The 20,598-nt window shown below is 36.8% G+C and overlaps 1 protein-coding gene across 2 annotated transcripts in view; it reads left to right on the top strand.

The window, feature by feature from the left end:
* The window catches only part of LRFN2 (leucine rich repeat and fibronectin type III domain containing 2), a 4,336,860-nt gene that overhangs the window by 2,938,400 nt on the left and 1,377,862 nt on the right, over nucleotides 1-20,598 (top strand). The gene's annotated exons all lie outside the window — the stretch shown is intronic.

Below are 20,598 nucleotides of genomic sequence, written 5' to 3'. Positions count from 1 at the left end.
CCTTTTGAAGAGAGCCAAAGAGGCTCTCTGCTTGACATGTATGGGCAGTCTATTCCAGAGTCTGGGAAGTCTCTGGGTCAGGAACCTATCCCTCCAGCAGGTTTTGTTCATTGTGATGACAAGGTTTAGATCCCTGGAGCCTGTGTCTCTAAGGGATTGGGATTTTTTTAAGTGTAGCATGTCCAACAGCTCTGGGTTTGACATGGCCTTGTATGTTAAAGAGAGATAATCTCTGAGTAGATGATATGCAACAGAGTATAGGTGGAGTTTTTTTAGACGGTCAGCATAGGGCATCTGCTTTAGGTCTGTGATTCTTTTAGTGAGGTATTTCTATGGCCTTTCCAGTTGTTGCAGATGTCTTGAGAGATACATACCAAATGGGGCATTGTATTCTATAATGAGTCTAATGAGGGATGAGTACAGTGGGACAATGACCTCCTTTTTTCTGGATAAAAAGCCCTTAGTGATGAGGTGTGTCACATAGAAAGATTTCCTGACTGTTGTGGCAATGCAGTTATCAAAGGGAAGAAACTGTCCACCTGTGTCCCTAAGTCTCTTATCACACTTTCAGTGTTTAGTGTACTGCTCCCTATGTGGTAATTCATGGGTACATGTTTTCTCCCCAAAGGGAATAACTATACATTTCTTGGCATTGAGCTTGAGCCCATGGCTCTGGCACCAATCATCTGTTTCTGTAAGGCCCTTTTGTAGAATATCCACATCATTTGGGGATTCAATAATGGCTCCCAGTTTGCAGTCATCTGCAAACTTTGTTAGCCAGAGTCCCTTAGTGTTGGCCTGTACTTCAGAGAAGTAGATGCAAACAAGAGCGGTCCCAGGACTGAACCTTGAGGTACAACACTTGTCACCTGTCTGGAGATGGATTAGGAGTTGGCTACTTTTACAGTGTGGGTTCTGTCAGTAGGCCACTTCTCAACCCATGAGTGACGTAGGGATTAAAGCCCAGCTTATTAAGTTTATCTATGATTCCAGAGTGTGGGATGGTGTCAAAGGCCTTGGCGAGGTCCAGATAGGCTGTGTGGACCACCTTACCCTTGTCCACATCTCTGGAGACTGATTCAAAGAAGTCAATCAGGTTCAGGAAACAAGTTCAGCCCTTCATGAACCCAAACTGTGTGAGGTCCAGTGTTTGATGGTTGCCAATGTCTTTGTTTATAAGTTCCAATAAGTATCACACTCACCCATCTTTAGATGCACATATTCAAAAGACAGCAATAAGACAAAAATAAATTACAATGAAACTTGGTACGAATCATTAAACACTCCAAATGTAGCAATGGACATAAATACACTGCAAAAGTAACATTCTGTACAAGTTATTAGGAAAGCTCTTTAGAGCAATTAAATTGATAAACTAATGCTTGTTTGGCTCAAATATTATCATGGCATACTTGAAAGATTTTGAAGAATGGAAGACAGGTTGTAGCTTAGTTAAAGAAGAGAGTAACTGTAAACTTATGTGGAGTGCATACTAATGAGGGATGCAAGCAGCATATACAGACAGGTAAAAGCTTGTTTTGATAACGGTGCCTGAATGGGACAGTGAAATAGTTTCATTTATGATGCTGAGCAGGGGTAGTGTCTAATGTTAGATAGGACTGGGCAGCAAGGACTATATGGAAGTGTAGTATGTAAGGGCAGAAAAATAATGTGAAAAAGAAAGACAACAAAAAAAGAATAATGGAGGTTAAAAAGAAAAAAAAATAATTAATTAAAACTAACAGGCAAATCTGGCAGCAGAACACAAACAATCAGTCAGTCATGACAGCACAGGTCAGTAAGCACTAGTATACAGGGAATTAACAGCTAAAGATAAGAAGCTGTAGAATTAAATTAGCTAACTTTTGGATCTAAGCATGTTGGGATAAGTATTTTTGATAAAGTGTAAGGTTAATTATTTCTATGTAATGTAGGTATTGACTAGATTTAGATGAAAAAATATCCCACTGTCAGTCAACTAATTATCTGTTGTCTATACTGCAGCAAATTATTGTTCACTATACCACAATAGGATGAGCACACCTGCTACACCTTCACATAGTGACATGTCACAACTACAGTCACTTTTTTTATGCTTAGAAAAGAACTGTGGCTTAGGGATGGAAATACCTAGCTTGGTATTATCAATGCATTTGCAAGCTGATGGCTGTTGATAGGTTCATGGTTTGGAAATACAGACATCATGATACATGGATGGTGACAAAGTTAGGCCCAACAGCATAGTCAAGAAACAATTGAATTGAGATGAAAACAAGGCAAAGACTAGTTGGACTTTCAATGCAGGTAAGAGTTTCTGACCTTATTGTAGGTTCTCTCACATTTGTCCTCCCTTTTCAGGCCAGCATGCTACATTTAAATATTGGATGAAGGATATGACGGATGGATGAGGATTATATGCTTATGAACAAGGACAGAGACGAAAAATTGAGGGTTGTAGAGTCAGAGGGGCATCAGGTAAAGGCCCACCATAATTTGTATTGGTTGGTTTTAACCACTTGACTACAGGATGTTCCTTTATATTGTGTGGTTTATGTGACTACTGCAGTTCTGATGAAGTCTTGATGTAAGACAAAAGCGTCTGACTGCTGTTTTTGCTCAGTAAATCTTTGGTGGTTGCTATTAACTGTGTGGTTTATACTGGACTTGGGTGCCCCTGGACCTCCATCAGTTTTTCTTTCATGGTAGCATTAGCCGGGGGAACCAATGCTTTCACTCATTAATGTTATCGGTTGTTGCAGCTCATTTGAACATACCCCGTCCCCAATATGGAAGTAGAACTTGAGTTGGGGGGATTCAAGGTGGTTTTGTGATAAAATTGAGGGTAGATGGTTCAAATCCGATATGCAAGAATCTGAAATCAGAAATGGAGATGGAAGAGGTACTTTAGAAATAGATGGAAAAAGAATTGGTAGTGAGATGTTTGGTAGGTCTTTCAAAGACTTCTCTGTTTAGTTTCAACCACATTTCCCGAATAGGATTGATAACCAGTAAGTTACACAGGGACTATGGGTTAATACATCATTTGTCTTTCCCAGAGAGTGATTTGGTCAATGCCCATACTGATAATGCAGATGTTAAGGTTTGGTATTGATCTTTGGATTGGGCAGTGAGAGTGATCAGAGAGTTTTAGGACCCTGGTTGGCCAAGTTGGATATTGAGTCTACGTTTAGGTTATTACCAGTGAGAGACAAGACTGGCTAGTCTTAGGCATGCATCTGAATTGGAAATTTTACTTTGGCAAGTCCTTGCACATGAGCAATACAGGGTTGTGTATCATGTTTGAAAAGTTCAGTACTGAATTGCACTGGTTGTGACAATAGAGGGCAGTGGACATGAGTGGTTCACTTCCGGGATGACTTTTTGTTGATGGGTGAAGGCAAGGAATCAGCTGTTAAGGGAATGAGAATGTTTGAATAAGTGTGCACAGAACTGGGAATGCCATTAGTTAACAATAAAGTACAGACTCCAGCAAAGACATTCATCTTTTTAGGTTTAGAATTGGATGTAAACTTGAAAATGTTCAAGCTCCCACATGATAAGCTGAAGAAATTGAGAGAAAATGTGGGGTTGGGATTGTGAGGAAGGAAAAGTTCAGGGTTAAGGAAATGATAGAGATTCTAGATCCATTAAAATTTGCCTGCAGGGAGCAGGACTGCAGCATACATTTATGTGGGCATTAGCCACTTTGCTGTGTGGAGTGAAGAAGCACCATTGGTTTAGCACAGACAGGTTAGTCAAAGAAGACCAGCATTTTAACTGAGTGCCTTTTGGACAGGAGGATTGGATAAAAGTGTCATATATTTACTTGGTTACAGATGCAGCAGATGGTCTCTGTATGGGTTTGTATTTTGTGGGCAGAGTGTTTGCTGAAACATGGCCAGCAAATTGCGATTACTAGCCAAGAAGAGATATTGTCTTCTTAGAACTGATGCTGATTTGCATGTTGCTGGTAATGTCATAGGATGATTTTTTTGGAAGAACGTTTTTTTTTTTTTTTCATTTGGATAACCTATCAGTAGAGCAAGTTTCTGACTAACAAGACAGCAAGATCTAGATGTGTGCAGAGGTTACTCAGGGGGATAGTTTTGTTTTTCTTAACAATCAATCTTTCTTTTTCAGCTCAGGATATTCCTGACCACTGAAATGCTTAGGTGATAGCTTTTAACAATTTCATTTTTGTAGGTTCTGGTAGCTAGCAACCAATACTGAGGTAAGCCACGCAATTTTGCCCGGGAACATGTGGGAGATTGGTTGAATGTGCAAATTGGCTGTTTTGTCAGCTATGGTCCAAGATGAGAAGCTTTCAGTGAGGCTTTGATGTTTTTTATCAGTATTTCTTTGGTTTGCCATCAAACATAATAAGTTTGTCAGTAGATTTGGTGTTGTGGGCTTTTGTGGAGAGGTTGACATGCCGAGGCAGTTAAGATGGTGAAGGTGTATTTTGTGGCACTCAGCACTGCATCAAAATTATTTGGTTTACTGAGGATTATGAAGCACTAGTGGAAAGGAGATTGCTGATAGGCAAGGAGAAGGTCTGTTCAAGTAATGGAGATAGAAAGCTAACATTAGATAAAGATATGATGCCAATGTCACCTGGTTTACACAGGGTGGCATGTTCTCATTTTAATTACATGTCATGCGTTATGTTGTGAGTTTTCATGTATGTTGGTACATTTCCTGTTAGCAAGTTGATGGGTCAATTGAAGTAGGAAGATTTGTCTTACTTTGAGTGTGTTGATATGGTAAGGCTTTCAAAAACTGATCAAGAAGGGATTGACAGCCAGGTGGTGTTGCCTAGAAGTAGAGTGCATTTGATATGTCCACTGCCTTGGGCTAAGGAATGGTGAGACACCTGTGTTAAACCATTAGGGGGCTTAAATGTTGTGACTGGAAGACTGGAAAGAGAAGAGTTGATGCTGGGAGGTTTGTGTATTGGGTGTGGATGGCACTGAGAGCTCAAGGGCTGATGGATAATTATACTGCAAATTCTTTTAGAATAGGTAGGGTGTCTGAGTTAGCTCAGGAAGTAAGATTTGTGAAAGTGATTAAGAGAACAGGGAGGTAACAATCTAGGGCATTTTTGAGTTACATTCATTAATAAAATAAAAAAAAGTATATGTGTGCATTTGGTAGTTTAATGGGAGGCTGGGTATTTATTGTGTGTTTCTTTTACAGATAGAAAGATGTTAGTCATTTTGGGTCATTCATTCATCAAAAGAATGGAAGTATAACTTGGCAGCACGAATTTTGGCCTGGATCTGTTGCAATGGCAAATTCAGTAGCAAAGTTTGAGCAGTATGCTGTGGTGCCATTTATTACCAGCACTGAAGGTGACAAGATAGAGGTTTGGTAACCTGAGTGTGTTAGGCATTCATTTTGCAGGTAATGATGTTGATAATATTCCTAAATGAAGATTATTTACCTGTTTATTGAGGGATTTGTCTTTGGTTGTACAGATGTTCCATTGGCTAAGGTTGTCTTGTCTGCCATAATTCCCAGGTTGGTTTGGAGAGGTGCAGATACATTTATATTTGATGGAGGTGACTAGGAGGTTAATTAACTACAGAGTGGCTAGAGCAAGTGGTACATTAGGCCTTTTTTGTAATGGAACACCAGGATATTGCAGATTGGGATTTGGGTTGGTTTCACAGCAATGCTGTACATCTTAGTGACATTGAATTAGACATGTTCAATGTGCAAATGTAGTTTTTGCAGGATTTGTTTGGGTGACAAATTCTAAGTATTTGAGGCAGCAGGCTTGTGGATGAGAAAGGGCTCTAGTAGAGATTTAATGTGCAGCCCCCCTGCTGTGTTCAACTTGGAACTCATTTCTTTTAGGTTAGCAGAGTTGGCCTGTCAGAATGAGGACTTGGTTGTGAGTAGTGTGACACTTTTACAGGGTCATGATGAGAGGTATAACATGCTGTCAAGTTTCTGCAGTTGTGGTGGTTGTTAGTATAAAGTGTTAATGAAGGAGGTGAGAGGCCTAACACGCTGCCCAGTTGTTTGAGGTATGTTACTGTGGTTCTACTTTATAATATCTATTTACCATAATGTCATCTCGCTTAACAGCGAGACTACAACATCTAAACTTCAAAAGAGCGAACTCCCGGAAATGCAAATTTTGCCTCTGGTAAACTAACCACTTGGCCACCGCTGACAAAAAAAAAATAAATAAACAAATTAAACCCACACCCCCTCTACTTAAATATTCCACCTCCAAGATCTCAGTACAGTGGAGAAAAGGGCAAAGGTCGGCAGTGGTGGCCAATTGGTCAGTTTCTCGGAGCTGAAATTTGCCATTCCAGCAGTTTGCTCTTTTGAAGTTTAGATGTTGTAACAATGAGATGATGATATGGTAAAATGATGTTATAAAGGGGAACCGTTACTGTTATGTTTTATTTGTCAGGGAAGTTTATATTGATTGTTGGTATATTGTAATAAAGCTGGCCATGACTCATGAGAGTGTCAATTCCTTTACTTGGAGATGTGACTGCCAGCAACAGATACAGTTATAAGGCTATAAAGCTTGCAGTAAATTTGTTTGATTTAAATCAGAGACTTCAACTAAAAGGCATTATGTTCCATACCTTAGAAGGCTGAAAATGTAAAACAATTAGCCTCATGACAGTGTTTCATCTTCTCCACACTGCTGAAAATAGGCATTTAGTAGATACTATAATACCAGATGACACAACTGTAACAGTTTCTCAAGAACAGAGGGCAATGTTTAGATTTTCCATATCTAAATGCATCTTACAGCAGAAGCAGTTTGCATCACAGCAGTTTGCATGTGTGTGTGTGTATTATGTGTTGGCTTGTGCATGCGATTCTGTGGCTCTATGTGTGTGTGTGTGTGTGTGTGTGTGTGTGTGTGTGTGTGTGTGTGTGTGTGTGTGTGTGTGTGTGTATGTGTGTGGCTGTGTGTGTGCGACAGTGTAGTTGAATATATGCTTGTGTGGCAAAGTGTGTGTGCATGTGGGGGTTGTACCTTTTCTGAGCAATGACTAGGCCACTAGTGAGAAGCCTAAGGCAATCAGGTCTGTCGGGTCTATATCACATAGTCGAAGTCTTTTAACTTCTAACACATAATGTTCAAATCATTATGTTCAAAGTTACAAAACTTTGACTATGAATAAAAAAAAAAAAAAACAGAAAACAAAATAAACTGTTTTAAGCAGGGGGGCTGTGCACCCTTGCACCCCCCACATGGGGGGGTTGTGCACCCCTGCACCCCCCACATGGGGGGTTGTGCACCCCTGCACCCCCCACATGGGGGGCTGTGCACCCACACCCCCACTACTTAAATATACCAACTCTCAATATCACACCTCATTGAACAAAATGGAAACCTCCGCTTATGGAGATTTCCATTTAAACGCTCAAACTTTTAAAAATTCGAACTTATGGTCCCGACCATATGAGGTTTGAACTTGTAAAAGTTGACTACGTGATAGGAACCCAGTCTGTCAGATCCAGTATTTGATTCAGAGACATGGGAATGGGCCAGTAATGAGGTCTTTACCATTGTATCTACACCTGTCACTTAATGACATTGCCTTTCTTTTGCACCAGTTGCCAAACACAGTATTTGACCAGGCCACATTTGGCAGTGTGAGCAGTAAGCATTATAATGAGTCCAGGGACTATTCTTGTACAAAAAAATAGTCATTGTATTTAAATTGTTCATTGTAGCTATAGTCTAGGGATGGAAGTAGCCTACTGCAGTAGAGATTTGGATAGATACAAATAGGTTTTTGAATGCTGAACTCATTCAACAAGAGAAGCGAATAGACATACGTAAACTTCCTGGCAGGGGAGCACATATGTCCTCCACAACCAATGTCACATTTAAGCAATCAGATGACTTTTAAGACAAAATCCTTGGTGTAAAAGTAAGTAGTATCCTTTAACTTTATTAACAGTCTTTGTTTTAGACCGAGGAAACCTGGCTGTTTCAAAATGTTTGCAGTATAAAGTAGTTTAAAGGCCCTGGGGCATGTTGATATGCAACTCAGTCTGATTCTAAAAAGCAAAGCTGCTACACTGTGAAGCAACAACCACAAGCTTAGCAACTGTTGAGGCCAAGATAACGAATAGTAAAATTGTGACAACCAGTTTCTAGTGACAGTAGTCCCTTTACAATGTTTCATACAATTTGGGTATTAGTGCATAACTGAACTCTTATTTAAGTTTAAATTTGCAGGAATATGTAGTTTAAATGCTGCTGTTCACTTACTTTTTTGTTATTAAAAGAGTATGAATGCTAAAAGGGTATCTTTGTTTGACCTTGTATTTGTAGGAGTAAAAATGTAAAATGCTTCAATTTTTGTTATTTTTCCAGGGTTTGTTGAGCTTGTGAGGGTGAAAATAATTTTAACATTATTGTGATAAAATTGCAGTAACACATAACAGTAATAATAATATGACAAACATCATTCAGATTCAGTAACATCTCTGTACTTTTGTTTAAACTTGACACAATGCTTAAACCATTCTTTTTTAAGTTTATTTAACTCCAGTAATTTGTAATTTAAACACTGCTGTTTCAGATTCATTTCTTCAAATTACATTCTGGTTAACAGAACCCTTGGTTGGGAGGGCGGCCTAATGGTTAAGGTGTTTGCCTTACAAACACAACGTGTAAGGCTTGAGTCTCACAAGGGATAATTGGCTAAGCTTAAAATGGCTCACAAGGGCAGTTAGCTTAGTACTAATCTATGAACCTATGAACCTATCAGCATTAAACTAGCCTTGATAAAATGTTTGCTGGATGTTTAAAGTGCATCCTATTTTAGCCTTGTATTTATGCTGGAGTGGATAGCTTAAAGTATTACCATTTATGTGGCAGCTTTCTATGTTTCTTTGATATGGGGATGAAATAACAGTTTGACCTTCATTTGATAAGATCTGAATGCTCGAATCACAGTCTCGTTATTTGCAGAAGTCTAAAGATAAAACACTACCATTTCAATTTCAGTTTTTCATGTTTTCTTTGATGTTAGAAGAATGTTGAAACAACTGTCTTTTGATTAAATTTGAGTCTTAATGCTTAAAGAACAACATTACAATAGTCAAGATGGATAAGAGAAAGATAAGCATCTTGACTATTTACCATTATATTTAAACATAACTTCCAACTACATGTATTACCCATCTCACACTCAAGTCTTTGCCACAGTTTTTGGAACTTCTCTAAGCACAGTATGTTTTATCTGTTCGAATCTTGTACAATCTTGACAAGTTTCACTGACTCAATAGAATCTTCTACAGTCCTGTTGAACTCATGCACAGCCTTGTATATTATTGTACAGTCTATGATATTCATTTCAGAGTCTTACACATTTTTATATAATTTTTATGGTATTGTTGAGTTTTGTTAAGTTTTATAATGTCTTGTAAAAATGTTATCAATCCAGGAATAGTCCTATATTTTGTTCTGTAATGCTTCAAAAGCCATATTAAGATCTTGTAAATCTTATAATAATTGTAATTTCCTGCTGTATATTATGTAACTCACAGACCATTAAGCTAAATGTCTGTATGTGCATTTAAATCTTTATATCAAGTTGTGGAGCTTTTCTCCCCGGACCTCTGCTGAAAAATGGTTATGTAAGCCAGTCAGACCATCCTGGTTAACAAATGACAATAAATAAATAAATAAATACTTTAGCCTTAATATTTATAGTAGTCAATAGTTTAAAAACCTATCATTACAATTAAATTTCTCAGGGTTTCTTTGAGGCTAGGAGGGAAAAGCAACAACAACCTTTTTTGATAAATTAATGTCTGACAACTTCAACTGTATACTTATTTCATCTTGTATTATTTTCAGAAGTCTACAGATGAGGCTACTATAGTTTTTGTTTCACTTCACTAGGTTTCTTGGAGTGGGAAGAATAACACTGTGTTTTTATAAAATTGCAGTCTGAATGCTTGAAGACCATCATTAACTTAGAATGCTTTATTTGTTAGACTCAAGAGATTAATAATGGATTTACTAAGATTAATCACATCTCACTTAGTTAAGACCCACCCACATCTAATCTGCTTATGACTGAAGTTGTAAAACAAAAAAGGGAGCGTGGGTTCAAGTTTGCATGTACTCCCTAAAAATGGATACTTGCCTTCCAGACTACCAGTCTCTAAATACATAAGAGTTTGCACAGACTAAGAAAAAAAGGCATATGGTTAAAAAAAAAGAAGTAAATCAAGCATACTTATTTATTTATATATTTATTTATTTATTGACATTTGGTGATTGGGGAAATCCAACTGGGTCAGGAACCCATTTTCAGTGGAGGCCTGGGGAGAAAAGCTCCAAACAAATGCAGACATTTATTAGATTTTATAATTATGTATACAATTTAAAGTTCCAAAAACATATACAAACATTTGAAGGTTTTCACAGATATGTATAAAGACATCTGTCGATATAACACATTTTATATCATGTAGATGGATGACAATTTACAGTAGTTAGTTTACAGTTCAGTCTAAAATTCTCGGTTAAAATTGCACATTAGTAGAAGACCATACAAAATAAGCATAAATAATATATTTAGTAGTTTTGATGTACATGTTTTAAGAAAAAAATATAGAAACTTTGAGTATAGGTTATATGACAGATGGAGAAGGTATGATAGATGAAGATAGGAGTATATGTAAGGACAGAAAGAAATGATGCATGGGTTAAGATGGCTAGAATGATGGATACTTAATAAGGTATAGGAGTGAAGCATAATGAGAGATTTACCAAAGAGAAGCAGGTATAGTAGAAATCAGATGTATTAATAGAGGATCAGGAAGAGCTGGAAAGGAGGGAAAAGAAACAAGTGAAAGGACAGGGAAATATGTGAGTGACTGAGGGTAAAGCATAAACAGTAGGGGAGGGTGAAAGAGGTGGACAAGGGAGACAGGAGTTTAACTATGGTAGTATATAGTTAAGGAGCAAGGACAGATGTGAGTGTCCTTGCTCCTTATGAGCACTTGTTTTCCAGATGAAACTGCACCCATTAATTAAAAACTTTTGCCGGTTAGCATTCGTTTTCCATTCTTGTGTTTGGTACACATTTTCTTCTCAGTAAAGGTTTGCTAAAATAATTAATTTCAGAGATCAGATGGCAGCCATCTAAAAACACATAGCATTTGTTGCATTTTATTTTATACTTCTATCGTGCTTTTTGTCATGTGAAGTAATAGGTGTTCCCTTTATGCCTAACCAGACTGGGTAGACTGCACACGTAATGTTATGTATGTAAATATGTGTCTGAATACTATCAAACTCTCATTTTCCTGAACATGAATTATTGCATCATATTTTCTCAGCAACTATTTTGGCCGTAGAGAATTGGGTTTTGCATGCTGGGTTACTTGCCTATATGTAATGATTGCATGATCATGGAGTTTGCATATATTAGAAAGGGGATGCGGGGGCAAATTCACCACAGTGGGGAGTACGTTGGCTGTGTCCATCACATAATTGTTGTTTTCATGTTTTGGATTGCTTTTCTCTTAGAAATAGAAGGCTGATTTCCTTGTACTTGGAATCCAGTCATCTACTGTAATGTGTGCAGTTGGCATTTTAATAGTCAAGCCTTTTTGTTCAACTATGTAAAGGTTGTCATTTACAGTTTTTTACATTTGCTTGTCTCTATTAAATAAACACACACAAATTTAAATCTTTCCAAACTACTCCATTTCTCAGTTACCCCACCATGTCATTAGTTTATACTTTTCTAACCTATTTCTTCTTCCATACTCCAATGCATATTAGTGCCATCTAATCTCTTACCTTCAAATTACTATAAGATACTTCCTATCTTCCCCACCCTTTCATTCCTGCTCATTCTCAAACCAAATTCTGTTTTTCCCACCTAATAACTGTGTCACGTTTATCTGCCTCACCACTCGCTTCATTCCTTCTTACTTACCAATCAAAGTCTTTCTTACATATTTCCCATCTACCACAGCCCTCACTTATCTCTTCACATCTCTTACCTTACGCCCTACTTCCCTTCCCAATCAGCCCTTACACCTTACAGTATCCAATCCCTCCCTCATAAACACTCTCAATATTTCAAAATACCTCATCCCTGACTCACATACCATTACTTCCTGACATTATTTTATCTCTTGCATGTATATAAAAAAAAAAAAAAAACTAAAAAAACACTGTACCAGTAGTCACTCAAGGATCTTTAATTAGCAGTTTAAGAGCTTTCATTCCTCACAGTCGGAACTTCATCCGATGACAGCAAACAATTATAATATTCCAGCGAGCACCATGAAAGGTTATCTCCCTCTCATTCTCTCAAATATAATTTAAGATCTGCCCTTCCTACCTAAACTATCACATTGCATCCATGTATTTAATAATCCTACAGACAACTATGCACCAATAACATGACTGTCACTGTGGAAGTGACACCTTGATCTCATGTGCAAAAATATACAAAAAGGGATTGTGGATGGATACATTTTTATTTTGTATTGTCATTGTACAGCATTACATTCATTTACAAATATCTGTCAAGAACACACTAACAAACATTTTTCATATCTTCAGCATTAGCACAAATCCATCAAAACACACTTTACATTTTCTCTTTTACCTTCCACTCACAGTAATGCAAAAAGCATCAACATTGTCCTTACTGATATTGACAATATAAAGTAGTGTAGCCATTTCAAAACCTGGCTTCCTAAAGTGCCATTTGATATTATCAGTATACACAAATCTTAACTTAATGATACATTTTATAGCTTAGTCTACATTCTCTGTAACTGCCATCTTTATACTGAAACCAGGCTCAGTACAAGAATAGGTGGAAGAACTCTTCTACTTATAACAAAATGGAAATCTATATCTGTTCAAAGCATCACCCAAACTAACTGCACTTATTTCCCAGACTGTATAATGGCCACCTTATTACTGGAAACCATATTAGGTTTTGCCAAGACATTGTTTTCATTCCTCCCATCTACACTCACCCAACTTGAAAGCACTATTCTAAAATATGAAGCCATCTTTCAATCCATGTGATGTATAATTCTTGGAGATTTTTAGATCAGTGAATCAGAACCTCATGGGTCTACATAGACATATGAAAAATCCTTAGATATGACTGCACTTAGAGACAAGCCCACCAGGCTAAACAACACAGGTGGCAAAGACACTGCTTTTGACCTAGTTATTACTACTGTCCCCCAGAGATGCAGTGGATGTCTCCATTCACTCTAACAGCTTGACTAATCACTATCCAATCCTCACTAAACTGGCCGTTCACAGGAAAATTATTAGCTCTGCAAAATGTAAATGATCATTCCATCTCAGGAGGCATGCATCCACCCTGCTATCTCACATAGCTAACGTGTACTGGGGCCTCATCTGTAATGCCTCATCCTCCAGCTTTATCTGCTCATACTTGAAAACCTTGCTTACCAACTTACAGGACCTTGGTTTTTCCAATCAGAAAAGAAGGTTAGGAGATAAACTGGTTTTCAACAAAATTAAAACCTTTCTTCAGGAAAGAGGTAGAGCATGTCTAAACTGGAAATAATAGTCCCTGAATGGTTCCATATGTAAACTCTATAATCTCTATCTCAGCTTAAAGGAAAAGGAAAAGAAGCCATTAATTCTGCTAAACCTTTCCTTCATAGAAACAAAGAAACATTATGGACATCCTCCCTTGCCTTTTCTGCAAAACCATAAAAGATTTGACAGGTAACATCACTCACTCGTCAAAGGTTTCCTCATATATCTCCAGCTGTATTAACCCTAATAAAATAAAGAGTTCCTCTTCTATTTAAATGCCAAAACTTTGCACCAAATATTAGCATTGCAATCATTCCTATCCCCAAGACTTTTTTTGACTACATTGCCACATTTCAATTCAACACAGTGTAAGATAAGGTAGCTCTCAAATGCCTTAATAAAATAGCCAAAACATCCTGTTAACACAGCATGTTTCACCGGGTCTTTTAAAAATGGTAGTCCCAGCCATTGCCAAACTCTGCACACACATCTTTAGCATGCCCTTCATATTGGGATTTCTTGTAAGATAGTTCAAACATCCACACATAATTCAACTACCAAAGTTACATATGTAATAAGGCCCACAAGACCTTAGACCTGTTTCTCACCTTTGTGCGTGACCTAAAGACCTAAAGTGACTGGGAGACAGCCTTGGAATACAGAGAACTTCTCTGGCAACTAAGGCTGAATGCCAATAGACCCCCAGGCATGAATGATAACATTAATATCATCAGCGTTCTTAAAAACAAAATGGCACGCTTGTGAGATTTCTGGGTTTTAGACAGTGTCATCACACATTGTAAATATATACATTTTAACTGTTTTTAAGATATTTATTATTGTAATTACTTTTTAATAATACAAGAATATATTTATATTTATATTTTCTTAAACTATCTAACAAATTCTCTTAGTGTAACATTCTTAAACATTTTCAATGTTCTTTAATGTAATCCTATTTTTATTGCAGTGACTCCTTTATTTAACCCTGGTTTTGGTTGTGGCACTGTTTTATTCAATTCAAGTTTTTAACATACTACTTTTCAGTGACACCCTTGGCTTGGAGATGTTTTTTAATTGCATTCTCCTTTAATTGTATCATTCAGTTGCTATATTGAATTGCAATGCTTAACTAATTAAGGAATTTAGTGATTTAGAAATGACTATTTAATGTGGCCATTTGGCTTCTTTAAAATTAACTTGAGGAAGCTCAGCATTAAGCTGAGCGAAAGCGCTTGTTATATCGTTTTGTCCATTTGATGTGAATAAAGATCTTAACTTGGATTATCTTCGCTCTACTTTCATTTTGTGGCTACCAGGTTACTGCACTTGGACTAGTTGCGTTTGCCACTCTGCCTGGATTTTTGTGTTTCTCTGTCATGCTTCGGATTTTTTCATTGTTTGGACATAATTCAACTACCAAAGTTACATATGTAATAAGGCCCACAAGACCTTAGACCTGTTTCTCACCTTTGTGCGTGACCTAAAGTTTTCAAGACACTTTGATTTTAGTAGTTTATTACTTTAATACATCTTTTCAGCAGTCAGCCACTTGATTTTCTATTTTCTCAGGAGCCAGCTATCACTATGCATTTGGTGCAGTGATTTATTATTGTTGGAAATCGTAAACTGTTCTGCCCAAGCTATATGAAATCAGACCCAACATCTTAATTCTTTCAGGATAACAGGAGTATAACTATTAATAAGACTTTTCCTGTCTTTAACAAAAATAATCCTGCCAGGAAAGAAAAACAAAGAGTTCTTCCACAAAACCCAGACCACCTTTTAAAGAGAGCTACAATCTCTCGTATAGTTTTTCAAAAATATGTGATAAAACATATTTATCTTTACTTTTTCCCCGGGAATAAATAAATCTAGTGCCTCAGTAACATGAATCGTGTTCAGTCCTGTTATCCAGTCTAGTATAGCCCAGCATCTACTACCATTCTACATTTTGTTAGCTATGAAAAAAAGATACTTTTGACAAAAGTTTCTAGTGTTTTCAAATCCTTCTCCTTCTATTTTTCCATTTTCTTCTACTGACACGTAGCCCTACGATTCACTTTCATCTTTAATTTCACTCATGGTTTTGTGAGGTTTTCAATTCATTTCCCAGATGCTTCTGTGGAGTGTCCCATCAGCTCAAGATGCAAGCTGGAAAAGGAGAAAGATGATGGCAACTTGCATGTTTACCTCTTCCTGAATGAGTGTGTTGGAGTGGATGTCTTTGGGATCTCCATCCCTATTACATTTCCTATTGGAGTCCAAAACCAAGTGGTAGTAATTACTTCCAAGGGAGAGTAAAACACACTAGGGACCTTGTTTTACTCATACAAGTAAGTGATAGCTCATCAGAAATAAACTTTGCATTCTCACCTTTCAGATGCTACCAGATATGAGAGGACAGATGTCTGAGCTTAATGAGAACCTCATATCGCTGCCTGGGTGACTGCCACAGCACATATCTGCAGCAGTGGCTCAGATTTCTGCATGACATAGGACAGCAAAAACAGTGAAAAGAAAAGCTTTCTGCATCTTCTAATTTTGTTTTATGCTATTGTTGTTGATGTCTGCTATTCAGATGTCTGCATTGCATAAAACCATCTTGTTGATTGTCTTGTTATTCAAATGCATGTATTTGTAAATCACTGTAGAGCTTTTCTCCCCGAGCCTCCACTGTTGGCCCAGTGAACCTTCCTGGTAAGCAAATACAAATAAATAAATAATAGTAATTTTTTTTGACACTCCTCCTACCTTTTATTTAATAGATATGCATACCTTATCACCCAGTGAAGCATTATGTTTTGCTAGACTGAAAGAGTTATCAGCCATCAGCATCAAAATTAAAATTCTCCTTCTGCTGACTTGGGTATTATATGACACTTGTCATGATTCAAATATGTCATTTTTGACAAATAATGCAATTTTCTGTTTTACATAGCTGCACAATATATTTTTTCCCACCCCTACTTTTCTCATCTTTATATTTGTTCCTAAAGATCACATTTTTTTTCTGAAACATTTTACTCAAACACAGCATTTAGAGAGTTTTATGTAGCACATGTACTCTCCCTCATCTGCTAAGGGCCAGAATATAACCTGAAAAATCTGATCATAAAGAAGTTTCATTTTTAATTTTTTGAATATGGCCAGTAGTTTAATAAGTCCTTTCACAAACTGAATCTTTCAACAGATTATGTATCAATCTGGTATCAATCATGCATCTACAGGGAAAACACATTAATGTAAGGTCTACCCTTCAAACCTTTACTAATAATAGCAGGCTAATTGTTTTAGCTGTTTTATTTTTTTTAAATACCTGCTGAATATAACTGGTTGTTATTACTTATATTTTTTTGACAATGCCGGTAAAGACTTTCTTAAGCTTCTCATTAAAAATAACAGCACTGCTTTGGCAGAATTACATGTTTCCTTGACAGAGATGAATAACACTATTAGTGAACTCCTTAGTAACTGTCTGGATTTGAGATATGAGTATGGACAGTTGATAAAAAAATGTTGAACAGTATGAGCAAATAATAGTTCAACGTAAAACTAAAACGATTAACAGGAACTTAGCAGCATATGGGGGGGGGGGATGTTTATTGTGAATTTGTTCCCCTCCCTTCTAGACCGGGCAAAGATTCATGTTCAAACGAAGTTATGGAGGTCCAGCCAGCTAGATCTTCAGCAGTACATTTGGGTAGTGTGTTGAACACTGCCTTTCCACCTCTACAGCCATAGATGGGTTCATCAGCTGCTAGTGGTTTGGATTCAGCCTCGGTGAAACTTGCAACAAAATGTGGTTTATTCAGTAGAGCAATCCAGCTCTAATGATGATGTTTTGGTTCATCCGACGAGTCCAGCACTTGGCTCCAGTAATGCAGGAGCGAATATAAACAAATTTTCCTCTTTTTTGCAAGGGGATTTCAGTTGGAAAGAGAAAAGGAAATGCAGCAGGAGCAGGGGTTACCAGACACACAGCAGAGGGAGAAGTACAGCTCAGAAGCAACACCGGCCTGTTTTGCTGTGAGTTCTAACAGTGAAAATGTATTTCTTTCACATTAATCTGCATACTTATCTGAAAGTGCACAAGATGTAAGGACTGTTGCTACTGGACTTGGTAACTCTATTTCAGTTTATAATTTGTCTGACTTTGTAATTTCCGATGAGCATATTAAACTGCTGAAATTAGGACTTAATTTTCAGCCTAGTAGGAGGGCCAATGTTACAAAAACTTTGATAGAACTTAAGTTATATACTCGTAAGCTAAATTTAAAATATATATACTGAATGATGTTGGTCATAGCAATTGTAATTTTATGTCTAAGCCATCCACCTTTAATCCTGGTTTAGTGCATACTGTAAAAGCCTTTGAGGCCTTTTGTGAAAAAGATATTAGAAGTATGTTACAAAATCAAAACAGGAAAATGTTTTATAACTTGAACCTTAATGAGAAGAGAGCTTTGAATGAACTTGTTTCAAGGAAAGACTTAAGACTCATGAAGGTGGATAAAGGTGGGGCTATTGTCATTATGAATTTAACTGATTACATAGAAGCTATGGAAATTATGTTAGCAAATTCATTGGAGTATCGGAAAGTTATGAAGTTTGAAATTCTCAAAAGTTATGCTTATATACACAGTACATTGTACGATTTGTTCATAAATTCTGAAATAAACTTTTTCAGCTTCTCCAGTGCCTTTCTTGGTGGAATTTGTGGTGGTTGTTGTTATTGTTGTCTCACCTCCCTGTAGTGTCTATGATTTGATTATTTGGCATTTTATATTTTAGGTGTACTTGGCAACTGTATCCCTGCCTAGGCAATACTAGCAGATTAATAAAAATGGGACATGATCATGAAAATTCCTGCTATCAGTCCTTATCCTTTAAACTGAGCTATTGGTGCTGCTAAAAATGAATGACTACCAGTCTTGGTGTATGTCATTGTTTTCCCATTAACCTATACCAGACGTCACCAGTACACTTCCATTTATGTCTTCTCACTCTTCTGCTTATTTACCTGCCCTGTTGCCATGATCATCATTAAGCACCTCTGACTCCAAATATACTAGAAATACATTCTCTACTTTGGTTGCACATACATTATGCTTTTCCAAAAAAAAAAAAAATACTATATACTCTTCTTTGGATACACTAAAATGAGACTTTTACAAAATCTCCGTTGTAGTCTTTTCCACCAAATCTTACTTAGTAGTTTCCAAGTCTTTACCATAGGAGTCAAGAAGTCATGCTAGTTAATTTCAAATTTCATCAGGCAGTTAAGTAGTATTTAGGAATTTATATCACAAATGAGTTGAAGATCTTCCTTTATTTATCCCAGACAACTTCTCCTATTTATCTGGATGCAGCCTTTATTGTGTAGTCCTCTGACAAAATAAGTAAGTGTTCTACATTAGTGTCCTATCCAGATTTAACATAGGCACTATAACTACCACTTTGGATATCCCCTGAAATGGCAAACTAGATAGTCTGATAACTAACCAATAAATAAAGATGTAATTGAAATATCTGTTTTCTTTATTGGAAATATATAGCAAGACCAATGACGTTTTGCATCCATTTGATGTTTATTGCCTTCAGAATCCATCAATAAATACCATATCTTTCATTACAGGTCCGGCACAAATATAATCTCTTTCATGACTGACACACTGACTTGTGGATTTAAAGTTCTTCTACCATACATTCTACTAAGCCCAACATTGACTGCATCCCAATTCAGCAGTTGGGTATTAACAAAATGAGAAAAAACACATAAGCAAAAATAAATGAATGCCCCAAATAAGTACTTATCATGCCTATATCTAGGCTCACAAAAAAAAGCATTACAACGAGACTTGAAAGATATCCATGAATATATCATAAATCACCATGTTAACATTGACTGGTGCATAAAAACCATTTCCAAACAGTATGGTTCAAGCATATGTATAAGGCTGATGTGTATATGTATCTTTGCGTGTGTGTGTGTGTGTGTGTGTGTGTGTGTGTGTGTGTGTGTGTGTGTGTGTGTGTGTGTGTGTGTGCGTGTGCGTGTGTGTGTGTGTGTGTGTGTGCGCGCATCTGACTGTGCGTATGCATGCATTGTCATATTTAGTTCAGACACAAAAAATGAACTATTTTATTAACAAGATTATGACTCTTTCCTCATGTTGATGCGAATGACTATGTAAAGGATTATAATGAGGTATTTTTGCAGCAAAGCCACCTACAACAATAGCTAGAAGGTGCAACCCCTTCACAATGAAAGTTAGAATTTTTTTTTAATATACATTTTTTTAACTGAAAGATATTTTCACCTGGCTGTGCATGTGTATCTGTATGCCTAATGACATCTTCTCAAATAATATACTGTATATAAAATTTAGTTAAACTGGTAAACAAATATGCCTGGTAAAATTTTAGAGCACGTGAGTTGACATCCTGATTAAGGAGCACAGTCTGATTAAAAAACTTGCTCAGAGATTTTAAGTAAGTAAATGAAAAGTGAAGGAATTAAACCTCGACCTGCAGGATGTATCTCCTTCGCATTTCATAGCCTTAGTGCTTTTCGTTAAACAACCAAAACATTTATTTTTACTAACTGCTCATCATTAATATTCATATAATGTGCCTCAGTATTCATCTGAGCTAAAAGGTATCAAACATTTCTTTCCTGCAGTAAAACTGACAACTATGAGCACTAGTTGGAGTACTAGTTGAAAAGGAACAAGTAAACCAGTGGAAATAGCTTTTCCAAAAAAGATGCAAAATAATTCAAGTCACAAATGAATTGCAAGGATCTCATTTTTGTTTTATTACTCTTTCATTCTATTTCATTCTATTTATTCACATAATTTCATAATTTTATATTTTATAACTTGAGCCAAGTGAGTTTATGGGTAATTCCATGGTTATTCTATAGTATTCTGTTTTCTTTTCTAATTATAGTAGAAATATATCTATATGTGAAAATATTCCTGAGTACTTCTAAGACAGTAGCACTTCCTGCCATGTTTCATGCTAATGGACTATTT

Source organism: Protopterus annectens, chromosome 1.part1 (genome assembly GCF_019279795.1).
Source record: "Protopterus annectens isolate FY-2018-M chromosome 1.part1, PAN1.0, whole genome shotgun sequence".
NCBI classification, from domain to species: Eukaryota; Metazoa; Chordata; order Ceratodontiformes; family Protopteridae; genus Protopterus; species Protopterus annectens.
Note: the sequence above shows the minus strand (reverse complement) of the source record. Positions and strands in the feature narration are given on the sequence as shown.